Source organism: Pleurodeles waltl, chromosome 8, assembly GCF_031143425.1.
Source record: "Pleurodeles waltl isolate 20211129_DDA chromosome 8, aPleWal1.hap1.20221129, whole genome shotgun sequence".
Classification (NCBI taxonomy): Eukaryota; Metazoa; Chordata; class Amphibia; order Caudata; family Salamandridae; genus Pleurodeles; species Pleurodeles waltl.
The window spans coordinates 516343873-516364816 of NC_090447.1; the positions used below are offsets into that span (position 1 = coordinate 516343873).

Below are 20944 nucleotides of genomic sequence, written 5' to 3' on the forward strand. Positions count from 1 at the left end.
TGTGGGCCAAGGCAGAAGTTCCTGTTTTCCCTAAGGATGCAAGAGCAGTATCTATGCTCAGTACTTAACCTTTGGTATCTGGGTCGTATGTTTGATGCAAATAATTCTAGGCAACCACAGGTGAACACAGCGCATGTGAAACTAGGAATGGTGTCAGGTTCCCTATTTAACCCTTCCCGGAAGGGCGGCAGGAGTACCATCTCCCCATATTTAAAGATCTACAGCCTGCAAAGCGTCCCCACGGCCACCTATGGGGCAGGGGTGTGGGGTTATTATAATTCAACTGCCATACAGGTAGAAGAAAACATGATTTGCAGGTGATTAATTAATTTACCACCCTCCAGTTCCAACTTTATTTAGCATTCCGAGCTTCATCTGGACTATGGGCCTCATTATGACCCTGGCGGGCGGCGGAGGCCGCCCGCCAGGATCCCGCCCTCCAAATTACCGCGCCGCGGTCAAAAGACCGCGGCGGGTATTACGAGTTTTCCCCTGGGCTGGCGGGCGGTTCCAGTTAAACCGCCCGCCAGCCCAGGGGAAAACGACCTTCCCACGAGGATGCCGGCTCGTAATCGAGCCGGCGGAGTGGGAAGGTGCGACGGGTGCTACTGCACCCGTCGCGTATTTCACTGTCTGCAAGGCAGACAGTGAAATACATTTGGGGGCCCTCTTACGGGGGCCCCTGCCGTGCCCATGCCATTGGCATGGGCACGGCAGGGGCCCCCAGGGGCCCCGCGTCCCCCCCTACCGCCATCCTGTTCATGGCGGCTTTCCCGCCATGAACTGGATGGCGGTAGGGGGGGTCAGAATCCTCATGGCTGCGGAGCGCGCTCCGCAGCCATGGAGGATTCCAATGAGCAGCGGAAAGTCAGCGGGAGACCGCTGACTTTCCGCTTCTGACCGCGGCTGAACCGCCGCGGTCAGAATGCTCATTGGAGCACCGCCAGCCTGTCGGCGGTGCTCCCGTGGTCGGTGGCCCTGGCGGCCACCGACCGCCAGGGTCAGAATGACCCTCTATGTGTCCACCTTTATTAAGTTCGCCTCTCTATTGCTGTGGGTGAGTGTATGGTCTAATAACAAAGATACTTTTAATAAAGAGGTCCTACGTGATTGTCTTAAGTAGGACAAGGGTTTGTCTATTATTTGCTTAAGCTATATTAACAAGTTCCTGGCGGACTTTCAGATTTGTTTCCTGCGCCAGAGACCGTCTGTAAGTCTGAAAAGAGGTGGATCAAGTCCCGTTTTGAAGAATTGGCATTCTCCCGAAGAATTGATGCCGCTTTACACCTGCATTCTGTTCACAACTTTTTAGTTACTTGATCGCATGGAGAATTCACACCAGATCTAATTTTGGAGCTTACATGGTGGGAGAGGATGCTCTTTTTCTGCTTCACGACAGGCACGGTGTGGTGCTCCTTGTGCTTCCCTGAAGGGGTAAAGGCGTGGGACACTAAGCTGCCCCCTTCCTTGCAAGCTTTACAGTAAATTGTTTCACCTCTGCCTCAAGCAAATACTGAAACGGATGGCTTTCAAAAAGTGCAGGGAGGCCCTTTTGTATTTACAGACATTATGTAATCAGCAGGTTTGTTTCAGCGTCTGTTCTTTTCTAAAAAAATGGCTATCTGCAGTAGGTAGTCAATAGAGTGGTAATTGATTTTAAGTCTTTTCAGGGGTGGGTTTATTTAATGACTATTAGTCACAATATTTGGTAGTTGTATTGTGATTTTAAATATGTCGTATAGCAAAAACAATATGATGGCATTTTTAGTTTGTTTTAACTCTAACTTTTATTTTTGTATTTTACTTCTAGTATATTGTTTGAACTGTTTTTATTCTGCTCTTTTATGATCTTTCTTAAGATCGAATAAAGATTAATTGACTGACTGAAAGAGTAAATATTGATGGGTAGCACAAACATTGCTATATGCTATACTGAAGAATGTTAGGTTAAACAAAAGTCTTTTTGCTGACTCAGATGTCTTTTGAATCCAAATTGATGAAAATAATATCTTGCATTGCAGGTTTCATTTTCCTGATCCTGTTGCTGGAACATTATAAATTTACAGAGCACAGGCATGCACATCTTCCACCTATGAAGCAGAGTCACCTGCCTGGGCATGAAGTTGGAGCCATCCCTCAAAGCAATTAGAGATATTATTCTGATCCCTTGCTGTGTTCAGCTCCTCTAGATGTAAAATTAAAAGTTAACTTTGTAAATTATTTGAAAATCGTCAGTCTGCTTTGTTACAAGGCATTTTTTTAAATTCAAATTGCTTGTACCTACAACATACACTTCAAGCTTACCAGGAATACCTAGAGCCTCATTGCGAGTTTGGCTGTTGGACTGCCAGACCGCCATGTTGGCGGTTCTGAAAAGACGGTCATGCTGACGGTCTTTCAGACTTCTCTATTATGAGTTACACATGCAGGCCCGTCGACCGCCAAGCAAAAATGGCAGACTGCCAGTAGTGCGGCGGCCTGGAAATAGACGGTCTGATTACCAGCGCCGTCAGCACTGCGGCCAAACACCGAGCACATTACAAGCACACAGTTGCCATGGTGGTCCCTTCATGACGTTCAGCCAAAGGCAGACCAAAACACAGCAGTTCATTGTCAGCAAAGTAACAGACAACTGCACATTGGATGATTTTGAAAACCACACAGCTGACACACATTGGCCAAGTGGACACACCTGCAAAGGACACTATAAAACACACTCCTTCACAGACTACAATACTTTGCATTTCACCTGTTTAGTAAGTCAGTCACCCGTTTTTTTTACCCACCAAGTCACGTTCTAAAAATCCACGTTTTTCAGAAGATGAGATTAGAATCATGGTGAATGAAATCCTGAGTCCAGCCACAATTGTTAGGAGCACAAGTCCATCATACTCCTCTCAGTAGGGAAGTGGAAATGTAGGACAGGATTCTTGACAGAGTGAATGCTGTACGCACCACCCTGCGCACAAAGGAGGGCATCAGGAAGAGGTGGAACGACCTCAGGGGCAATGTCTGTTCCCTGGTCTCCAGGCACCGGCTGCAGGCCAAGAAGACAAGTGGTGGCACTCAGAGTGCCCTATTTCATCTCTTTCCCTGGGCGGAGAAAGTCTTGCCCATCCTGCATCCTGAGTGCTTGACAGTAATACCTGGGGAGTGGAGTCTGGTAAATCACAACACAAAAAATGTCACAAAAATGCCATGTCATGCATGCTCATAGCTCACCTTTTGCCACTGTCTTGTTCATGTACCCCACCAACATTCAATACCCAGAGTATCTTGGCGTTGACAGTGTCAATCTATATTGTTGGACCTAACATCACAGCTGCTAAGGTCCATCACATGCCATTGGTCCAAATTTATTTCAATATACAGTAATAATCCCAGGACTCATGGTATGTCTCAACAGGTAAATGTATGCCCAAACCTAAACGCAGTCTGCATATATATGTAATACTCAACATTTGCATGGTGTTTGTAGTAGAGAGAGTAACCTGACTGCAACACCCAGGAGGCACTGTTTCTTTAAATCCAACCACCAGTCCAGTTTTCACTTGTCCAAATACCTCTGTTCCTCCACTCTCAATTGAAGTGTACTCACCTGGAAAGATATCGTGTGTATAGTGTGTGTAGCAGAGAGAGTGACATGACTGCAACTCCCAGGAGGCACTGTTTCTGTAATTTCAAACACCAGCACAGTGTGCACTTGTCTAAAGACCCTTTCGTAATCTCTCAATTGAAGTTTTCTCACCTGAGAGGATAACATTTATATAGTGTGTGTAGTACAAGGATTGACATGACTGCTAGGCCAGGAGGCCCTGTTTCTGTAATTCCAACCACCAGCCCGGTGTTCACTTCTCCAAATACCCACATTCCTCAACTCTCAAATGAAGTGTACTTAGAAGGATACAATGTTGTGTGTAGTAGAGAGAGTGACATAACTGCAACTCCCAAGAGGCATTGTGTCTCTAATTCCAAACACCAGACCAAGGTACACTTGTCCAAATACCCCTGTTTGGCAACTCCCATTTTAAGTTTACTCACCTGGGAGGAAACTGTCAAGTGTGTGAAGTAGAGGGACTCACCTGAGTGCAACTCTCAGCAAGCCCTGTTTCTGTTACTACAAACGCTGGACCAGTGTCCACATGCTCAAACACACCTGTTTGTTGACTCTCAAATGCTGTTTACTCACCTGGGAGGATACGATTTGTTGTGTGTGAAGTAGAGGGGCTAACCTGACTACAACTCCCAGCAGGCCTTGTTTCTGTTACTACAAACACAAGATCAGTGATTACTTGCCCAAAGAACCCTGTTCCTTAACTCTCAATTGAGGTGTACTCACCTGGGAGGATACTATTTGCCAAGTGTTGGGAAGTAGATGTAGTGACTTGACTGCAAAGACCAATAGGCCCTGTTTCGCTTACTCCAACCACCAGCACAGTGGCCACTTGTTCAAATACCCTTATTTGTCAACTCCCAAATTAAGTCTACTCACCTCGGAGTGATCAAGCACAGATCATGCCCAAATCAGAGACATATCTATCACCATAGCTCCAACTTGATTTGCTGACCCAATATGAAATATTTCAGTACAGGAATGACACCTTACCCAATGTGAATAACAAGTATCCTTAAGGCCTCAAGATGCATCACCAGATTGGTATTGGAAGCAGAAACATTCACACTGAAGTGTGCACATGATGAATCCCTTCACATATACACCAAAGTCCTGGGTTTGCCTGCATCACACTCAACTAGGCCTCCAAATGGGCGAAGCCATATTGTGCCTAGCCACTGTTTTGCCTGCACTGGGGGCAAGAAGTCATTTTCAGGCTATCCTCCAAAGTGCAAATGATCTGCACATTTTAGCAGCTGCTTTAGTCAAGATGAATTGGCAAGCTTCACACATGCCATGTCAATACACCCAATACCATGGTTACTTGGCACAATAGGATTAACTGCAACTTAGCTTTGTACAAGGTCTCTGCTTACTGTAGTTCTAAACTGTTGGAGGTAGATGTCACAATACAACCAGTAACATTGTACTTTTTTACATCAACAAGTGGAGCTGCCGCTGGGTACACAGAGGCCACAGAACGAACTGTCACTACCCACCTAGAGGAAGCCTTCAGTAAAGAAGACACTCCAGGACATCTGGATGTGGAGGACGGTTCTGGCCCATCTGGGCAACCTGGTCAGATGACAACAGTGAGTCTCACTGTGCCCGCAACGTCATATCTCAGCTGGGTTGCTTCAACATCACCTGCAACCATTTGCCCCCCAACATGTGTACCTAGCACATTGTCTACCATCTCGTGCCCCCCAGTTCTGGAACCTGAGTTGCAGCACATCACTCCCAACAATGAGGGTCCAGGAACAAGTGGAAGACGACACTCTATGGCAAGGGCACAGGCCTCTGGGGATAGGGTGCGTGGAAGGGATACTGTGGGCCAGCAGGGTGAGGCCCTTGGGCTGATCTTGGCCAGGACACCATTAGCCACGTCTTGGGGGTCTATCAGGAGTCCCAAGGCATGATGTGCCAGGTGTTGACCGAACTCCGGGAAATCAAGCAGCTACAGAGGGACATGCAAACAGACATGCAGGAATAGATGAAGGCCCACAATACCAACATGGTGTCCCTAACAGGGGTTCCTTCCTTTGGCTCACCAACACCTGGCACTTCAACATCAGTGCCAGCCACAGGAAGGGAGGCCCTGCCAGAGGAAGAACCAGCCACAGACACCCCTGCCTCAGTAGCAGCAGACCCCCCCTCACACAAGCGGGGACGTCCAGCAAAGAATCCAGTAGGTGCGCATGGCAAGACACCCACCACTGGCAGCAAGTGACCTCTTCCTAAAGGACCTCCTTTGTGTGCCACACATTCACTTTGTTGACTGATCCTGAATCCCCTACCAGTTCCAATGGGAGGAGTACTCTGGACTTTGGACTCCCAGTGGTGTGGCACCTACTCCAATGATTTCATTTACCATGAATGACCCCTTCACTTTACATTTTTGTTTCTTTCTGTCCAAAATGTATTTTCCGTATTAGCACTGCATAAATCCACCCATCACAAACTCGTTGTCTGCTTGCTTAAATTTCTCATTTAGCTATGTAGATCTGTAAGACTATGTGAACCATACAATGAAGATACAAGCTACTTGCGCAAGCAGGGATATGTTGCAGGTACACAGTGTCCAGCTCAGGATTACAATCATTACATACCAACACATACATACAAGTGTCTGGTCAAAATAAACATTTTATTACAGTGTTCAGCACATAGGCCTTCATTATGGCATTGGCGGTCAGTTGACCACCACATCGACGATGGCGGTAGTACCGTCGCCAGGCTGGCGGTGAAGACCACCAAATTATGATCATGGTGGTGATCCCTCCCATAGACAGCCAATGTACCACCCTAACCGTCAGTGCAGACCGTCCCCTGACCACGGCGGTAGACATCTTCAGGCTGGCGGAAGACAATGACCTGGCCACTATATAATGACATAGCTGACCGCCAGGATTTCCGGGGCGGGACAAATCATATAAAAGGAGACACTCACCTCCAGGGACACAGAGGAGTCCGTGGCCACCATGGAACCCGAACTGGAAGTTCTGCCGACGCTGTACCACGCGATGGCAGTCCAGAAGCAGCAACGCTGACAAAGACGGCGGTGAGTACAGCCGCCTAGCACACTAGGAAGGGAGGGGAGAGTGACACACCCACACAACACACCATACACACATACCACAGAGCGAGAACCAATTAATGGCCACAGAGCAATGTCCAAGTCCCAACTTGACTCCTGACAGCCACTGGGCAGGGGCATCATGGTGATGGTAGGCAGGCACCTCATGGGGCAGAGGGGTGGGGGGTTTCTTGGGAGGGGGTCCTTGGACTTGGGTTTGGGAGGGGGCGGGTCATTGCTCCGTTTTTTAGGAGACGGAGGTGGTTGCTTGGTGTGGGGGGCCAGAGTGCCACTCTTGTGCCCCTTAGTGGCAGGTGGCTGGGGGAGAGGGATCCTTCTCTTATAAGCAGGGCGGGTGGGAGGAGGGAAAGGAAAAGTTTCTTAGGACCAATGGGGCGGGTTGTGGGAGGAGGTTTGGGAGTGGAGGTAGAGGGAGTGGTTGTAGGAGGAGTAGGTGTACTGGACTTGGGTGCAGGTGCATGGACAGTGTGCGTATATGCGGTGGATGGCTGTGTAGTGCCTGAGAGGGAGCATTTATGTGTTATTGCGGGGGGGGAGACAGGGTTGGAGAGGACAAACAGGAAGTGTGTATGTATGTATGTTGTGGTGGTGTCTGCAAGTGAGGTGGATGTGCTGCATGAGGTTGTGATGGTGTTGACTGCACATGTGGTGTGTGGGGTGCTAGTCTGCATGTCTGCTGTTGTAGTGACTGTGGGCAAGGCTGTACAGGTGGCAGGATATGGGACTGATGAAGCAGTGCATGCAGGCGTGAGTGTTGATGTGACTGTGAGGGAGGAGGAGGAGGGGGAGACAGTGGAGGCAATGGCTGTTGTATGTGCATCTGTGTGTTGGCTGTGTGTGTGTGCATGTGGAGTGAAGTGTGGTGCCTGTGTTTGTCTGTGCGAGTCCTGTCTGTTGTTTTGGGTGCATGCTTGTCAGATTGTGTGCGTCGGGTGGGTTAGGGGAGAGTGCTTTGGGATTGGGAACAGGTAGTTGGAGGAGGGACGGAAGAACCACGGACACTGGCTGCCGTCAAAGAGAAGGCCAGAGCCTGAAACGATCTCTGTAGGGCAGCCAAGCCACCGTGAATGCCCTCCAGGTAGGCATTGCATTGCTGCATCTGGAATGCCTGCCACAGATGGCATTCACTATGGTTAACTGCCCTACAGAGATGGATCTCAGGAGGTCAATAGCCTCCTCAGTGAGGGCAGCAGGGCTGACTAGGGCTTGGCCTGAGGTGCCTAGGACGAAGGAGATGCCCACCCTCCTGGGTGAGTGAGCACGGGCATCTAGGTGGGGGCTACTGGGAGGGGTCCACCACCACCAGGGAGCTTCCATCAGAGGAAGAGTCTGAGTAGGATGTCATTGCTCCTGTATCCCCCATGGTGCTCCCCTTGCCCTCCAACCCACTGGTCCCCTCGGAGTCGGTGGACTCTGCCTCCTGGGTCCCGTGGGCTGCAGCTCCCCCACTCGCCGGTGTCCCTGCTCCTTCGCCAGATGATGCTAATGCACCCAAGGACATGATGAGAAAAGGAGAGAGAGTGGGGGAGAAATAAAGGGATAACAGGGTCAATCACAGCAACAACAGCACATATGGCATACACATCACAGTCACTTACTGGGACTAACACTGTGTAGTATGGACCACAATGACAAACCATTACCTGGGTACAACAGCCATAAAGAACCTGCACACCTACTGGGACTCACTAAGCCATGTCTGCCATGGTATGCTAGCTACTTACCAATACCAAATATACATACCTCCCTACATTGCTAAGCAGGACCACACAAGAATAGATAGGCCTGCATATTGGGGCATCCGCTGACTAGAACCTTGCACCCAAACCCCATGACAGGCAACAAAACCAAAATACCACACAGTCTGTACTCGCCCCCGTGTGGCTGCTGTGCTGCCTTCAGGGCGCCCATCGAACTCAGGATTGGCCACCGCCAGTATGTGGGCCATTGGGGGGTCAGGCTCCGACGGGCACCCCTCCCTTGTTGGGAGGCTGTCCCCAGCTGGGCCTCCGTGGTCTTCTGGGCTTAGCATCTCAGGTCCTCCTACTGTTTCCTGCAGTGGATGGTCTGCCAGCTTAGGACCCCCTTGGTCAGCATGTCCTTGGCAATGACATGCCACAACCCTTTCTTCTGATGGGCGCTGACCTGCAGAGGAGACACAGACAGAAGGTTTTCATTTCCTTATGCTGGTACTTATGTTGGACAAATTTATGTGCGTCATAGGTATCGATTGTACACAGCAAGACAATTCCAGTCTTCTACATACATACATACATGCTCTGTGTACTGTGATATTGTGTGTCCATACTTCCTGTAGTCACACACATCTCATGTTTGGCTTACTTAGATACCAACCACTGTGGAGGAGGAGGCAATCACCCGTGTACAGACCCCTAGTGGACTTGCCTACACTGGAGGACCGGCACATCATACTCAACTATCGTCTGGACAGGGCCACAATTACTGAACTGTGTCAAGAATTGGAGCCAGATCTGATTCCTGCTATCTGTAGCACTGCAGCAATTCCCTCTGTAGTACAGGTACTGTCAGTGCTCCACTTCCTGGCAAGTGGTTCATTCCAGGTGACAGTGGGCTTGGCTGCAGGAATGTCACAGCCAATGTTTTCGATTGTGCTTGGAAGGGTTTTGGCTGCCTTGTTCAAACATATGAGCAGCTACATCTCATTCCCTCAGAGTGAAGATTTGCCCACTGTGAAGGCTGGATTCTATGCAATAGGACACATACCACATGTGATTAGGGCCATTGACGGGACCCATATTGCCTTGGTCCCTCCCAGGGCAAATGAGCAGGTCTACAGCGATAGGAAGAGTTACCACTCTCTAAATGTCCAGATGGGGTGCCTTGCTGATCAATACCTCTCCCACGTCACTGCCGTTTCCTGGATCTGTGCCCTATGTTTTGAGGAATAGCAGCATCCCACAGGTGATGGCACGACTACAGAGGCACAGATTGTGGCTCATAGGTGAGCTTGAGTCCTCACACAGTGTATGTCAGGGTATGCCAACTGGAGTTGTACTCCATACCATTGTACATGAGAAATGTGTGTCCCTCACTACTTCCAGGTGACTCCGGATACCCAAACCTGTCCTGGCTGTTGACCCCTGTGAGGAATCCGAGAACAGGGGCCGAAAAGCGGTACAATGAAGGACATGGCCGTACCAGGAGGGTTGTTGAACGCACATTTGGTCTACTGAAAGCCAGGTTCCGGTGCCTCCATTGAACAGGTCCCTATGCTATGCTCCTAAGAAGGTCTGCCAGATAGTGGAGGCTTGCTGCATGCTGCACAATTAGGCCCTCAGACGCCATGTGCCCTACCTGCAGGAGGAGGGTGGAGACAATGCACCTGTGGCAGCAGAGGACACTGAAGACAGTGATGAGGAGGAGGAGGATGTGGACAACAGGACACATATCATACAGCAGTACTTCCAATGACACTCAGGTAAGACTGTAATTCTGTTCATATCTCAATTTCAGTTAAGTGCTGTGTGCCAGCTGTGTTTTGCCAATCACTACCTTTATATTTCAATTGACTGTCACTTATGATTTCCCTTTTTGCAGATGTTGGTGTGGTCACAACTGTGTACTGATGTGATGACTACAGACTGCTTAAACACATTTGTTGGATGGATTCACATCTTACAGGACATTTGCACAGGATAATACCTTCCAATACATTGCAATTTTTTGTATGATAAAGCAAAAATACTCCAGGGTGTTTATTGAAGTGACAAAAAGGAAGGGATAGTGCAATAGAGTGGGATGATGGTGGACAAAAACTTCAGTGTAATGGCCCAGTTGGTTTGTAGCAGAGGTCCAATGTCCATGGGGCCATAGGAAAAGGAGCATTGGCAGTCCAAAGTGAACTAGGTGACTCAGTGGCACACAAGGGGGACCTTCTGGAGGGGCTCATTTCCTGGCAGTGGTCTTGGTCTTCGTAACAGTCTCTGATGTCTGTCTGGGTCGCAGGGAACATTTGCGGGGTGGTTCACCTTCTGTGGGGGAGGGGTTCTGTTGGCCTGTGGGTGATGTTGCAGGTCCTCCTGCCCACTAGCTGCAGCAGATGTTGAAGGCTGGTGAGTGGATTGGCTGGTGGAAGCGGGGAGCTGGTGTACTCTGTTCTCCCACATGGTGTTGGCCATGTCACCCAACACCCCTACAATGGAGTCCATGTTGGCATTTAGGCCCTGCAACTGCTGCATGACCTCCTGTTGGTGTACCCTCTGCAGTCGCTGGTTCTCCTGAATGATGGTGATCACCTGGCCCATCCTGTCCTGGGATTTTGGTATGCCCCCAGGACATGTGTGAGTGCCTCCTGGGCAGTCGGTTCCCTGGGCCTGGCCTCCCCCTGGCGCACAGCTGACCTCCCACTGTCCCTTGCCCCATGAACAGTGTCCCCTGAATGGTGTGCCCACTCCTACATGCACCAGGACCTTCACTGTCTTGCCTGTGTGGTGTCGACTCAAGTCCCTGTACAGGTGGGCACACTATTGATCGATGTGTCCTGATGACAGGGGTTTGGGGACGTTGACTGGCTGCTGTGGTGTTGGAGTTGGAGGGGGTGCCATGTGGTGGACTGGGTGTGGGATGTGGAAGCCGACTGACCTGTGGTAGTTCATCCACCTTGGGACATCCAGAGTTGCTGTCATCACTGAAGGCATCAGCTGGTGGAGGACTGGTTGGCTGTGGCACCTGCTCGCCGCTGACATTGGCTGGGGCACCTGTGGCGATGTAAGTGATTTGTTAGTGTCATTGTCCATCACATATTCCACTTTTCCGGCTTTCCCTATGGGTTTGGTGTTGTCCTCCCACCTTTGGTTAGGGTATGGTGATGGATTGTGGGATTGGTAGTGCTACATGCTGTCCATGCATTGCTGTTGTGTGTGCATGCAGAGCTGGGAGGGGTGTGCTTGCAGTGGGTAGGGCATGCAGGGGTATACAATTGGGGGTGCATTGTATGGGATGGAGTGGGGTGTAGGGAGTCAGGGTGAGGGAGTGACATGCAGGTATCGGTGGACGTAGGTCAGTAATGGTGACTTACCAGTGTCCAGCCCTCCAGTGATTCCTGTGGGGCCCTCAGGATGCAGGATTGCCAAGACGTGCTCCTCCCATGCTGTCAACTGTGGAGGAGGAGGAGGTGGGGACCCACCGTTAGTCCTCATGATGACGACCTGGTGCCTTGATGCAGTGGAACGCACCTTCCCCCGTAGGTCGTTTCATCTCTTTCGAATGTCGTCCCTTGTGCATGGATATTGTCCCATGGAGTTCACCCTGTCCACGATCCTCCGCGAAAGCTCCATCTTCCTGGCAATGGAGATCAGCTGGACCTGTGTACCAAACAGCTGTAGCATTACCCTGATGATTTCTTCCACCATCAGTGAAACAGGGGTGCTTTTGTGGGGACATGCCTATTGTGTGGTGTGTGTGTTGTGCAGAGGGTCTTCGGTATTGAGGTAGGGTGTGTGGTGTGTGATGAGTGACGGGTGTATAGGTAGATGTGGTGTGTGTGAGCAGTTCTCTAAGGGTTTGGCCTGGCACGGTGTAGCAGTCTTTTGTGTTTGCAAAGGATTGTGGGTTATGTGGGGATCTGTTTTAATAGTGATGTTGGTGGGTGTGTGTAGGGTGTGTGCATATGTGTCAGGTGTGGGTTTTTTGATCTGGCCAATGTTGGCTTCTAGTGGTGTTGGGTGCCCAATTCCACCACGGCAGTGTGCACCGCCGATGAATGTCCGCTGCGGTGATTCGTGGGTCATAATTTGGAGGGCGGTGTATTGCTGGCGTAGCGGGGAGGGTGGTGAGTCCGACAGTTTTTCGCCTTTGTTGGGTCTGGCGGACTTGTGGTTGTGGCTGGTTTCTGTCGGGTTTGTGTGTCATAATCTGGCGGGTGGATTACCACCTCTGCAGCGGTCTGTTGGTGGCCTCACCATGGCAGTCTTCGAAAAAGCCTGCCAATGTCATAAAGAGGGCCATAGTCTGTCAATATGTCTCTACTATTGAAAATCAAGAATAAGTGACTCATACTGAGTAAATTAACATATTTACAGGTACAAACCGCCAGAGCACGGGAGGAAGTGATTTGTCAGACATTGTAGGCAAACATTAAAGTGGTTGATGTCAGCAGCTTGAGCCTTATCACATACCACACCAAAGTAATCCAACATCACATAATCCAAGATACAGACAAATGGCAGCACAACAGTTTCTGATCACAGGGACATCATAATCCAATTCCCATGCATATTGTTGTATGACACAAACATATGTCAGTGTTGTGGCACAGGCACTACGGCCTGCAATGATGAAACACATCTACAGATATACAGGTGATACAAAAAAGTGTTTAGCCAATGTGAAAGAAAATTGACTTGGTCAAAAGCTAGGACTACATATTTTTGGACCACATGATGGCATATGATACATCAGACCCATTACAACACACAAAACAAGTGCAAATGGCACTTCTGTACCGCCACCCAAACACTGTGCACACTGTCTTGGTACAGATCTCATACATCCAAACTCTGTGACCTACATTACCTGAAACAATCCATGTCCACTTTGTATGTCAGAACAGCATCAGATACCTGCCAATGTCACAACTCTGACATGCCCACATGAAGATGTCATGGTGAACATACCTGTACAAAGAACAAAACAAGGAGTATAGGATTGAAACCATACCCATGATACAAGTCACATAGCAGGCAACTGGAAAACAAAGTACATTGCAAGGAAACTGACACAAACAAATCAACATCATTAAGGTAGGAATATGTCAAAAGCTATCTTATCAAGCGGCATTTGGCTAAATATTGCAGAGTATCAGCTCGCTGGCTGTTTCCAAAATGCTCAACTTCACACATTCTCACAACTACAGTTCATTGTACAGTCACAATTATTACATCACACGACATACACTCATGAAAAGTAGCTGTTGATGAGATCTTCTCGCAAGCCATCTCCTTCCTCCTCACCACTGTCATCTTCACTCGTACTTCAGGAGTCTCACCTGGTGTCACTGCAGGCCCCCCTCCTGTGATATGTAAGAGATATTTCTCTGCAGGACCATATTGTGGAGCATGTAGAATGCCACAGCGATCTGACACAGTTTCCTGGGTGAATAGAGGAGGGCTCCACCAGCCCAGTCTAGACACCTAAATCTGGGCTTTAGGAGCCCAGAAACAGATTCCACTGGCTGCTGTGTCCTTCCATGTGCCTCACTGAAGCAGACTTCCACTGCCATAGTTGGATTCCTCAGTGGCGGAAACAACCAAGGACCGTTTGGATATGCGGAGACTCCTGTTAAGGAATGAGGCATAAGTGCAACAATGAGTCACTTACTTCATGATTGTAGCACTTGACATTGCACACACACAATCAGGACAGACTTGATTTACCAACCAGCCAGACCCTTTCTGGGTGCAGTTGTGACATAAGCTGGGGTATGGTGCTGTTCTGTATTATGAAGGAATCATGGGCTGATCCAGGATTATGGGCACACATATGTGAGATGAAGAGTTCCACCAAACAGACAACTTGCATGCGATGGAATTAGGGTTATTTCAGTTGTGATAGACTTGTTAAGTGGCCTGTGGTGGTACCAAGTCAATATGTGTGCCAATAATGGCCCCCATCACATGTGGGAGGTAGGCAAAACCATAAAAGTCAGCTTTCACATTGGCTAAATCCTCATGTCGGGGGAACCTGACATAGCTGTCAATGTGTTTCAACATTGCCAAGATGAAATTCTTCAACAACAGACTGAACATAGGTTGGGACATACCAGCAGATAGGGCCACTGTATGTTGGAAGGACCCTGTGGCTAGGAAGTGCAATACTGACAGGACCTGCACAATGGGTGGCATGCAGGTTGGATAACTAATAGCTGGCATCAGATCTGGCACCAACTGATGGCATAAGTCCACTATTGTTTACCTATCCAGGCAGTATAACATAATAATATACTGTTGCTCCATAGTTCGAAGGTCTGGCAGTGGACAGTAGACTGAAGGTGGTGACATCATCCCTCTCCCAGGGTACCTATGTGTGACAAGACATGATTTGTAACATTAGTCAGTGTGTCCACAGCAACATACAAGATGCATGCCAATATTATCATCTGACAAAGCATTTCTGACTGGATGGATATGACATCTAGAATACATCATAACTGGCAAATACAAAAGGGTCACATGTGACCCCCATGGTTGTCAACACGTGTCCACAACATGGATGTGGACACAACTCAAAGATGTGCTACACAATTGCCCCTCGAAATGTGACTGTATATTCCATCCACCAAAATGACAGTCGGCAGTGGTGGACCATGCCCCGCCGTCAAATACCATCTGTGCCCTGCAGCACATTACACTGGTGGTTGTGTAGAAGGCCCTACATGACAAGATAGAATAAAGATGTTTCTCATGCTACAACACATATATTGTAAGTGTGATGCAGTTTACAAGGTCAAATACAGTATTTCAGGCTGCCAAAATGGCGGATGTCTGAACTACTCCACTAAACATTAGGAACCACCTGCGACCACTGGTGGAAGCCATTAGGGCGGTAGGTGGTTCCAATGTGGTGGACACAGTCATAGGCTAACGTTGTTGCCTGTGGTAGTCGCGGCCTAATTGCTGTGTCTGCTGGCGGTGATGACCCCATACATGGTAGACGTGACCACCATGTTGTGCACATTCACTCACTTGACTCCTGATACTGGTGCCAGCAACACCTCCACTACCTGAGCTGCTGTGTGCCGCCTCTTGGAAAAATTATGCCACATCCAGCCAGTGATAGGGCCCCTGCCATTCTGTCCAGAGGAGCTGGAGAGGTTTGTTGATGAGGTCCTACCCCTGTATGAACAGCTCTATGGCTCACCAGAAGAGCAGGTAAGAATTGCATAGGCACAATTGATTCTGTTTGACACCATCCTTTCCCTCCACACAGGCTTCAATGTGCCCCTGTGTACCAGTAAGACTTCTTGTGTGCCTTTTGTTGCAGTCTGTGTGGCATCAATGGGATGTACATTGTTCAGGTATTGGTGGTCAGTACTGTATGTTAAGTTCAGTCACATTGTGTTGTGCAAGGTTTTTGAAGTCCTAAATTCTCCTTGTGTTGGATGCACATAACTAGGTAAGGAGACTTTACTGCCATTCGATGACATCTCTTTCTTCATGATTGTTGTAAATGTTGGACAGCATGTATGTGCATGGCAGCATGAGCTGAGTATGTATCTTGTATCAGTCATTTGAGGATCTTGTAAGCAATGTGTATAGTACCACAGATCTCCCAACCCACATCTGGCCTTGACAAACTGTTGTCTGGATTCCACATCCTGACTCACTCTGCCTTTCAGGTTGCCACACAAACCACATGCCAAATTTCTGATGGCCACATGATGTACTGTCATTCATAGAAGTGATGGAAATGTGAGTAGCATGTAGGTCCAGTATGCTCAGCCTGCAGAGATCAGGGCCTGCCAGATGTATCTCCCAGTATGCAACCTAGCGCAGGCTGTGGGAGAGTCACTGTGGCTATGCAACTGTGGCATTGTGCCCGCTCCCTGTGCGCCAGCAGATCCTGGCATTAGGGCAATATGATAATCTAGTGGCAAAACGTGCCCTGAATGCCTCAGTCCATTGACTAGATTAAGAATGGGTACTGAGGTACATGCCAGAATTAGTCCATATGTGCATTTTGCATCATTGTCTATGTGTGTCTTTGACTCATGCCAGGTCCCTTACTCCCACAGCTCTTTTGTCACCTTCAAAGAAGTCATATTTGTCCTATCCAGGCTTATTGCACTAATGCCAGTTCCACAGTGCAGTGTGTTGATTCCTGGGAGGCCATGATATGCAAGTCAGTACCTTGGTCACATAGCAGAAATTGTACAGTACATACCTTTGTATGTTGGATGCCATTGCTGTAGGATAGACACATGTCCAAAGGAGTGTTCTGTGGTACATACTACAGAACCCACCCCCTTAAGGTGGCATGAGTCTGCATTTGATAGGCTACATGCCCACACATGCACATGAAATACACTTTCTATACCCACCATGCCAGTTACTTCATTGTCACTCAAGTGTAATGGTGAAGTCTGTACTATGGAAGTTGCCTGTAGGGACTGTGTGCAGTGAGTCAATCTTGCAGAGTGCGAATGAGTTGGTCCATTCAGGCATAACAAGTTTACCCTTCAGAAGCCACATATGTGAGTAGTGTTTCATTGGGGCTCACATCACAGTAAATGTTGCCGGAGCATGGGCTACCTGATGTCAGTAGGTTTGCTTAGTTATTGTAGGCATTGAGAAGGGTAGTGGGTTAGTCTGCAGATTTATGTAAATGTCTGTAGTCATGTCCCTGTGCTTATTGGCTTATGTGCTTTACACTTGTGGTGTGTTAACAAATTGAAAATTTCTAGCTTGGTGTTTCTGACATGTGTGACTCAACCATTTGTTTAAAAAATTGCGATTGCAATCTCTTGTTTTTCCTCTTGCATCCATGCAGATCAATGCCCATCAGAAGAAGGAGATATGGAGAGCCATCACCCGGAAGGTGCGGACCCTGGGGGTCAACAGCCAGTGGAGCAGCCACTGTCGCAAGAGGTGGAAGGACCTGAGACGCTGGGCCCAGAAGATCGTGGAGGTCCAGCTGGGGTTGTCCTCCAAACGTGGACAGGGCGCATATCGGACAATGTCCCCCACTAATGCCCCGCATTCTGGCAGTGGTGTACATAGAACTGGATGGGTATTTGAGGGGAGCACAGCAGCCACAAGGGGTGAGAACAGGACATATTTCTGCATGTCACATTGCCAAGTTAATGTGTTAGGGTCTGACATCTCCCCCTGACCATTAGGGATGAGCCATGTGTGACCCAGTAGATGAGTGACTAAACGTGTACATATGTCTTGTGGTGTAAACTGATGTGCCTTACCTATTGGCCCAGGGACCATGGCCACAACTGTGTACAACCCACAAAAATGTACTCTCCAGGGACAACACATGGCTGTGTACATTGATCAATCAAGTAATGTTTGTTTTTGTAGTGGGTTCAAATTCTAGGCAACAGACCTCTACTCTTCAGTGTTACAGGCCAAAGGTTAGGAAGTGATGGATCACTGACCTCAGCCATGGGTCTGGTTAAATGATTATATTGGCATCTGCCACCCAGAGGCTAATTGTCTTGAGCGTGTGAAGGGTGCTGGTGCCTTGCCGTAGTTGGACTCACTCCTAGGCGAGACTGCTGGTTTAGGGATGCCAGCACTTTTGTTTGTAGGTGACTAAGCCAGTCCTACAACAAGTTGCAACTGTCAGCCTAACCCTCCCGGCTCACAAGCAGTACCTCAACATATACCCAAACAGTAAAAGGTGATTTCTGGCAGCCTTACACATGGACTGTAGAGTGTGACATCTCAGTGGAATCATGGTTAAATGGAGATTACCCTTTTCTCAGGTGAGCAACAAGTCTCAGTCACACACAGGCAATGAAGGAGATCCAGAGAAGTTTTCAATAGGTTTTACTAACAAGACCGCAATTTACAGTAAAATGTATGAGCTGCAATGATGAGGATAATGAACAATGCAAGAAGCAGAATGGTAACAATGAGAGTTGTGAATACAAAGACCACCACCATATTGCAATAACATGAGATGTAAAATATTCCTAAAACCTTAGCATGGAGAACCTAATCTCTAACCTGAAGAGAGCTAGGTGTAATAAATCTAATCTACCAGTGACGTGTCCATGAGAAGTGCCCCCCAACCCTCGTTACCTTTGAATGAGGTCTCTAGATCAGACTTCATGAGGACACGAAGGCTGGGTCTGCATCAAGGTGACGTGCAGCATAGATAGCGTTGATGGCATCTGGTAGAAATCTCTCTGATAACCTTGACTGCGTGAGATGTATTTATACAGATCTAGTGGGAACCCTGACACAGGTATGTTCCCAAACAATAGATAAGGAGACATGCTCGGCGCAGCAATTATATAAACAATTCCCTCCAAAAGTACATTATGTTCCTGTCACACGTAAGTGGGAAAGGGACAAGATGTGAATGCCTACTTATAACACTTGTCTTTGACACTGATAATGACTCTTTCACAGAATGGCACTGATAACGTGAAATCAAAACATCTTCCTAACTTTAAACATAGCAGCCATCTTGGGAGAAATAATTAAATAAATGCACTAAAACAGAGTAGGCTAAGTAGGTTAAAAGTCATTGGGTGATGGGGGCACAGGCCTGCAAGCCAGAAGGATAAGCAAACTCCTGATTCCCATAAAAACTAAATAGGATCCACTACAGCCTCACTACTGTCTGTAAGGTAAGGATGGTCACCATACATGTGACAGAGCATACATTGTTCTTTGGGTGCAGTTCCAGATCAGTACTTTTCATTGGTAAGTAGGAATTTCAATTTACATGATTTATGTTGCATCAACTTTACCAACATTACTTGCATCTACATGTTAGCATGTGTCCCTTTCTCTTTTGACAAAATGTGTACGTTGATGTTTCATGCATGGTCTGCCTGTGTTAATGGGATGATTTCTGTATTTCCTCACATACGCCAACCTGTGTGTGGAATAGGACATTTGCAATGTGGCTACATTTCATGTGGTGTCACAGACAGGAGTGTGTCACCATTGATTGCAGACTGACACATACCCTCAACCGTCAGTGCATGTCATTTGGCATGAGCAACTGCAGTAGCAATGAGGGACAAGACATGTATGACTAGATTTTTTGATTTTTTAGCCACAATGTGCATTTCTATGGCATTGACTGGTATCATGAAGCAAAATGCACTGCACATGTGTAATGGGGAAGGTTTGTAACATGACTGTTGGCATGCATCATCATGTGACTTGCAGTTATGTGGGAATCACATATGGTTGGGTACAACCATTCATCCACAGACATCTGGGTTTGCAGGACCAAAATGGAGACAGTGATGTATCTTCCCACTGGGCAACATGTTGAGGTCCTTCTACACATAGGGGGTCATTCTGACCCTGGCGGCCGGTGACCGCCAGGGTCACCGACCACGGGAGCACCGCCAACAGGCTGGCGGTGCTCCCTCGAGCATTCTGACCGCGGCGGTTCAGCCGCGGTCAGAAACGGAAAGTCGGCGGTCTCCCGCCAACTTTCCGCTGCTCGGGGGAATCCTCCATGGCGGCGGAGCGTGCTCCGCCGCCATGGGGATTCTGACACCCCCTACCGCCATCCTGTTCCTGGCGGGTCTCCCGCCAGGAACAGGATGGCGGTAGGGGGTGCCGCGGGGCCCCTGGGGGCCCCTGCAGTGCCCATGCCAATGGCATGGGCACTGCAGGGGCCCCCGTAAGAGGGCCCCACTTAGTATTTCAGTGTCTGCTTTGCAGACACTGAAATACGCGACGGGTGCAACTGCACCCGTCGCACCTTCCCACTCCGCCGGCTCAATTCTGAGCCGGCGTCCTAGTGGGAAGGTTGATTTGCCCTGGGCTGGCGGGCGGCCTTTTGGCGGCCGCCCGCCAGCCCAGGGCAAATCCCAAAATACCCTCAGCGGTCTTGCGACCGCGGAGCGGTATTTTGGAGGGGGAACATTGGCGGGCGGCCTCCGCCGCCCGCCAATGTTAGAATGACCCCCATAGTTCTTGCACCTCTCTGGACCCCTCCAACAGCATACAAAGGACTAATGGCATCTGCTGATGCAATCAGAGTATGTCATTGTAAGGGGTGCCAGACATTAGTGGTGATTTCCCTGGGGCTTGCTGATTCATTGAGTTGTGGATTTTAGGGACATATCTCCCTGTCAATTTGCACAGTATGTCTATAGTGTACATTTCCATGCCAAATATGTGGCATATCTGAGCAACATTAGTACCACCTCTATGACTCCATTGGAACAAATTCCACTTGGTGAAGTGTGCATTGTTGATATGTTTCCAGTGTGACATGAGTAATTCCATGTCACCTTCTCCAGGCTACTGTACTGCTGTCAATAACATGGCATGTTCTGGAAGCATCATTTCACATTGTTGTCTGCATGACATTGTGTGGGATCTGTGGTAATGAAGTTGGCATTGGGCTACTATTGTATGACAACAGATATCTGAGGTATGCTCCATGAGGCAAAACATTGAAGGTGATGTTGTCTCCTACTTGTTCAATGGTTACTGTGATTCACAACTTCAGCCATGCAATTGTAGTTGTCTGAGATCCTGATTTTC

General features: G+C 48.5%; 1 long non-coding RNA gene across 1 annotated transcript in view; it reads left to right on the forward strand.

Annotated features, from left to right (window-relative positions):
- LOC138249119 (uncharacterized) overlaps window positions 1-2133 on the forward strand; it is a 138460-nt gene extending 136327 nt beyond the window's left edge. The window contains exon 3 of the long non-coding RNA XR_011194728.1: window positions 2022-2133. This is a non-coding gene — a long non-coding RNA (uncharacterized lncRNA). The remainder of the gene's footprint in view (window positions 1-2021) is intronic.
- Window positions 2134-20944: the final 18811 nt, after the last annotated feature.